This window comes from Podarcis liolepis (genome assembly GCF_965112155.1).
Source record: "Podarcis liolepis genome assembly, chromosome: 17".
Taxonomy (NCBI): domain Eukaryota; kingdom Metazoa; phylum Chordata; class Lepidosauria; order Squamata; family Lacertidae; genus Podarcis; species Podarcis liolepis.
The window spans coordinates 18677759-18684413 of NC_139571.1; the positions used below are offsets into that span (position 1 = coordinate 18677759).

The 6655-nt window shown below is 41.6% G+C and overlaps 1 long non-coding RNA gene across 1 annotated transcript; it reads left to right on the top strand.

The window, feature by feature from the left end:
• The first annotated feature begins 91 nt into the window (after window positions 1-91).
• On the top strand, window positions 92-3025 carry LOC310696613. The gene is made up of 2 exons (XR_014520641.1): window positions 92-250; window positions 1322-3025. It is a non-coding gene; the product is annotated as an uncharacterized lncRNA (long non-coding RNA).
• The last annotated feature ends 3630 nt before the right edge of the window (window positions 3026-6655 follow it).

Sequence of the window (6655 nt, forward strand, 5' to 3'; positions counted from 1 at the left end):
CCACCCGCTTCTCCCCGCCTTCCGGCCTCGGAACGCGGCTTCCCATTGGAGAAGCCGGCGATTGTGACGCGACGTCTTCCGAAGGGGCAAGAGAGCAGGCGGCTCTTCCCGGCTCGGCTTCGGATGTTGCAAAGGAGCATGCGCGCGGGGGGGGGGACGCCAGGCAAGGTTTTTCCCCATTTTATTTCCCGCCGTTTTTGGCGCTCTGCAGAAATGCAGGAACCGTTAAAGGGCTGGGGCTCTTGCCAAGGTGCACACGGCTATTTCTGCATACATTTTTAAATAATAATTTTATAGAATATATTAGTTTGCTGGCAGTTGTGCAGAGCATTTTGCGCGAATAAATGGCATTCCGTACTGGTTATTGGAGCTGCGTTTGAGAAAGCAGCTATGAAATTGTTTTTAGAAGATTTAAGCAAAGATCTGAGAGTTTCCTTTCTCGCTTTGGAATTTCGCTGAGCTTTTAGATGTGTAATTTCCTAAATGCTTGCATTGTTTTATGTTGCTTTGATTCTCTCAAATGACTTGGCAATTGTTATATTTTGTGTTGGAATTAAGCATTCTATGAGGTTGTTCCAACAACATTACCGTTAGTGCATGTCTGAGGTTGGCGAATTGGGACCATGGGGGTTTAAAAAACGTTTGGGAATAATTACTGGCAACAGCACTAGATTTTTACCTAGGGACATTCAGGTTCTCTTTATATTGAGGGTACTTTCCATCCAAATCGGTCTTTCATTTGATTGGTAACATACCTCCACAGATAAAATAGAAAACGTATTGTTTAGCAAATCATTGTGACTACAATTTGCAAGTTGCGTCACAGTGTTCAGCACTGAGTGTAAAGGAATGAGATTCTACATATTGTTAAGAGCCTTCGACTAGCGAGTAGTGAGTTTAATGTCCATTCAGTTGTGAATCTCACAGGCTCTTGGTTTAACCTACCTTTCAGGTAGTAAAATTTTGTTCTTTTACAAAGTGTATGTGCAAAGTTTTTGTGTCAGCATCATGTGCTGAGTATTGTGCTTTTAGATTATTATATTTTGCCGGAACAGAAAGATATAAAGTATTATGATAATAATACCCTCCTTAGTTGGGAGAGAAGGCAAGCTTCTGTGTGAAAAAGACAGAATTGCATTGAACAGTCAAGGTGTATATATTTTTAAGGAAGAGCAAATATTAGGGAATTACAATAAGCTTACAGGTGACCTCCTTCCAAAAGAAGCCAAATCCTGCCCCTTAGAATAGTGACGTGTGTCAAATGTAAGACTTTCTTCTGTTTACTGGGGCCAAAATCCTGTGTTTTTTCCTTGTTTTACAGCGATCTAGGTGAGACAGGTACAGGAGCCCTGAGAGAACAAAACGTTGGCAACGCAAGTAGGCAGAAGGGAGTCAGCCCATATTCAACTTCTGCATATCCAGCTGGCCCTGCCTACCTACCCCAACTTCCCCTGAACCATCTACTGGGGTTTCTCACTTCTTCCAGCCACCTCCCACTAGTAACTACCTCTTGCCCTCAGCCACCCTGTCCATTTGTGACATCACAGGAAGTTTGTAGCCCATGGCAACTGCTTAGGGATGCATCTGCACAGCCTCCCATCCTGGTATTGGAAAGGGGGATGTCATGAACGCTACTTAGATGTATTTAGAAATACCTTGATTTAGAAGTAGAAGATGGCTTGCTTAAGCTCTGCTGTCCCCTTCATTGCTGCTTTCGGGGAAAGCCTCGTTGGCTTGTGACATCCATGAAAGACAAACACAGATACGGTGAGGGGAATGACCCTTGTTCAACAGTTATCATCCAACCACCTCCGTTGGCCAGCCTGCCAACCTCCGCTGGCTTCCACCCATGAATATCTACTGGTTCATTCGCCCAGAGCCTGGAGGGCAGCCTACACTGCTATCTGAACATGCAATTCCCAGGCATACCATGTCTAGTGGGTGACCTATGTCCACACTCTCCATTCATACTTACCCCAGCATCAGCCCACAAATATCCACACAGCTTTTGTCAATGACCTTCTGAATGTGAATTTCAACCAGCTTACGTGCACAAACTTCAGCCCTGCAGCATCCCGGGCTTCCACATACTAATCACAGCTTCTGCCATCTCCATTGCCAGCTTCCAACCATGGATATCTGCCGCTTTCAAGCCGCGGTCCTGCTCAGCAAGTACACTTGCCTTCTCATTGCTCCACAGCATCTCATTGACGGATGATGGCCTCCTTCCATTTGCCACTTCGCCTCCATGCGGAAGGAGATCACCAAGTACTGAATAACACAACTGTTGTCCACAGTGTCCTTTTCAAGCTTTGCCTTGGGCTTTCCCCTTGGGCCGCTTTTGTATATCCACTGAGCTGCCATGTGCTTATGTGACATCACAGGGCGTCCACAGCCAATAACACCAGCTGGAGAGGCATCATGATCATCACCTCCTCAGGCCTCACAATGGTGGGTGCAGCTCAGCAGCCATTTGCCCTTTGCTTGTTTGCTATGTACAGCTCACTCCTTATTTATAATGACATCAGAAAAAGGCATGCCATAAATCCACCTTCCCATTTTGATTCTCTGGCATCCTATCTGCATAACCTAGCAATTCCAAAATATAGACGCACTTTTACTCTCACAAGATTGAATGTATTCCCTCGGCTGTACTTGAGGGACGATTGCAACAGATTCCACACGAAAAACGTTTATGTCCCTGTGGAGATGGCAGCACTGAATCGGTGGTGCATGCACTTTTGACTTGCACTCTTTATAAAGACTTGAGGAATGAGATCATCACCCCTCTTTTATGGTCTATTCCGGGTCGCCCAACCACTGCCACAGTGTCCTTTCTCTTGGCAGATCAAGATGAGCAGGTGACAGCAGAGGTTGAAGGGTTTTTAGCTGGGGCAATCAGAATAAGATCCACTATTTGACTGTGTTTTATTGAATCAGCTTTTTATTTCTGTTCTGTGTATATTGCAATGTTCTTTTGTTGCTATGGCCTATGGCTGACGCAAATAAAGTTTCACTCATTCAATCCATAGTGGGGGGTCATTTTTCATCCTGATGGCTGCATTCCCTTGGGTCAGATTTTCCATGTATGGGAACCAACTCCTAAGGGCCAAGGTCCCTTCACCTCCCCCAAAAAAATTTTGATTAGTTGTATCAGGTGTGCTTGAGACAACACTTTTTTTGTGCTGTTGTGAGGGATTCTATTCAGGGGGTTGAATAATAGACTGGAGAAGCCAGTATAAGTTGCAATTTCAGCTGAAATAGGGGGAACCACTTGAAGCATCTGCTGTATTGAGCTATTTAAGTTGCTTTTGTTTGATTTGCTCATTGCAAACAGCTAAAAGTCTGTTAATTTTGATAATAAGCCTGATTTGCAATGGAGGTTGAATAATTTTGATTTCAACTGTATGATCGTCAGTATGATTTGCACTTTTATCTATGGATATAAGTAATACAGGTATCATTTTTTTATTCTCATGTAACAATTTCCCAGGGAGTAGTCATGTTAAACAGTTGAAGCAAAAAGAGAATTTTGGCATCTTAAAAATTAGCAAATTTAAAATGGCATAAGATTATTTGATAACAATCCACAGACTCTTAAGTTTTTTTTATTCTCTACATTCAACCTGACAAGAGTTCTATATGACACAAAAGCTTCCATTCTTATCAGTAATATGTCAAAGTACATAATTTTGTTTCTTGTTCTATAAAAACAACATGATCACTCAGACACTGATCAGTTCAATTTTGCTTTCAACATCCTTTTCCTCTCAACTATTCCCATGTTGGTGACAGTGCAGTAGAAGCAGATGGAGGAAGCATTCAAGACTTAGGGTAGATGTAAATAAGAATAGAAAAATGCAAGGAGGATCTTGTTTAATCAAAGCTGCTATACAACCCTACTTTTGTTGGCACAGTATTTTAGAATACAATACATTCCAAACCTTGCTGCATCAGTAGTATTGTTTTTTTAACAACAACAGCATCTACTGACTTTTCCCAAAACTATTTGTTCAAATTAACAAGGTTTTGCCTCCAGGCAAGAGCATCAGTAAAACTGAAAAGCAGTTAAGTGAGTACTATTATATCTGTTCTCTTTTTAATCTACATTTGAATTCGCTCAGGAGAAAGACAATTTGCTTTATTATTCAAAGCTGAATATAGTACTTTGTTTCTAAGCATTGTTCTTCAGCAGAAACTATTGATTGTTGTCTTTTTATCTTTAAAAGTCAGAGGAGCACAAAGGGTTTCAACTGGTTAATGAAATGAGGCAGGCAATTTCCTCATGTCTTAAGTATCTATAAACTATTGGGGGGCATGTGGTTTGGAAAGACATGTTTCTACATAGGTTTGAGTCCTGATAGCAATACCTCCCTTTTTAGAAATGTATTTAATTCATTTATTATATGTTTATCCCTCCCATTCTTCAAGGAGCTCGGAGCACCAGACAAAGTTCTTCCCTTCTCCGCTCCTTTTATATTTGCAACAACATACTGAGGTACATTATGCTGGTAGATGGAGACTGCCCTGGGGTCACCTCATGTCTTCCTAACCCTAGTCCAACACTCTTTTTAACTACTTAAATCACACTAGTTAAGAAATTAGCTACTTGTTGCTCCATCCTGCAAGACCTGTGAGTTTTGGGGACAGCTCACAGTATCACTCAGGGTGCAGGGCCACCATTAAATTAAGTGCCAACTCATGCCAATGTTCAGCTGCACATGGCTATGTGTAGGTTTTTTAAACATGCCAGCACAAACCTATGGCTTTGCAATTTGTAATGTGTTCAAAATAGCATTTAAAATTTAATCTGGCACATAATGGCAGCTGCACCCAGCAGACTCACTCATGAGATTTCATGCAGAAAGTTGAAGCGGTTCCCACATATGCTCAGTGGCAACACTGGATACTATTACTTTTGAGGGAATAATTTGCTCATTCCATTTTATTTCACCCTTCTATCAATGAACCCAGAACAGCGTTTTGGCTTCACAACAAGCCCGCGAAGCTAGCTAAAACTGAGAATGAGCTTCCTCTTTGAGCAGGGATTTGACTCCAGGTCGACTTGAACACAAGATTTATACAGGGTTCTCAAATTGTTTCATTTAGGTGGTATGTAGTGTGTCTGGATTTGTGGAGATGGCACATTCATTGCGTTAAATATGCCTATTGATTTTTAATTGCCACAACAGGCCAAAAGAAAAAGAAGTGTTCAACGAAGGTCCCTCACCGATCTTCAAGTGGTCCAGAAGGAAAAATTCTGGGGGAACCACTGATCTATAATAATTATCTTCACCAAAGTCCAGCTAATCAAGAATTCTGTTTCCAAAAGCAATCAAACAGCAGCCCAACAAAGCAGAATGTGAAAATGATATGCCGTTCCTCATTTTTTCTCTCAGCCTCTGGTATTCCAAGATAAACTTCTGTACATTTAAGTTCAGTTTTAGCCATCATGGCGAATAGCTGTTCTCCTTCCAATCAGCCGGAGAAGGAACAGTTCCAGGGCACTTTCTTCCCTTTCCCTGCCAGAAAGAATATTCAAGACAGCAGAACTAAAGAGAACCCTATTATGGCTCCATCCATCAGCCAGAGAACTAAGGGCTGCAGGGATGTGTGAGTTTGGGTAGTGTATTATTGCTACCTACTGTAAGAATTTGCTTGAAAGGCGAGGCATAAATATTAAAAATTAATAAAATTGTATAAAAGAAAAAGGGACAGATCCTTGCTTACCTGAAGGTAGGATCTGAACCCACAACCCCATAGTAACTAAACGAAAGTACATTGGCTAATACTCTGCCACAGCAGAGTCAGAGGTACCAGATGCAAAGGGCGGCAGGATCCTGGTACCTTTCATATATTACATATCTGAATACATTCCAGTCCTGGCGATTGTTTTCCTTACAACAACTGTGTCAGCAGTATGGAAATCACAAAAATGTGGGCGCAACTTTTCCCATTGCTGACACCTGCCACATTTCCACCTCCTTCACAGTTGTTGATATACTTCTTCTGTAAAACTAAGCCATTCTTCCAACTTGCATATATTTTCCATCAGCACTTCTTCACAATGGCATCTCTAGCCATGCTCCCAAATGCACAGTTCAAAACCCCAGTCGATGGAGGCTAAACCAAGATTATAAGCACGGATATCCTTACACGGATTTCCTAAGTCAGAACGACTTCTGTATTCCAACAGACAGCAGCTCTCAGGCCGGAGGTCTTGCCTTTGACTTCCTTCGCCTGAGGGAGTGGGTTTGGGCTGGGGGTGCTAGTGGAAAAGAACAAGGTTGTAGCCGGGATTCTGCCCCCCTCCCTTACAACTGTAATACTATTTACCCTTCCTTTAGACAGAATGCATAAGGTGTAGAGGATCAAGCCATACACAAGCATTTTGCTTTAATAATTATGGCTCGTGTACGTATGGCTTGATCCTGCATACACCCTACACACTGTGATAATTATTGTAATAATTACTGTGATTATGAATTATTTTATTATTATTAATTGTAACAATATCCTATGCACCCTATGCACTGTGATAATTATTGCAATAATTACTGTGATTATTTTATTACTTCATGACCATTAATTGTAACAATAATATCCTATGCACCCTAAGCACTGTGATAATTATTGTAATAATTACTGTGATTAT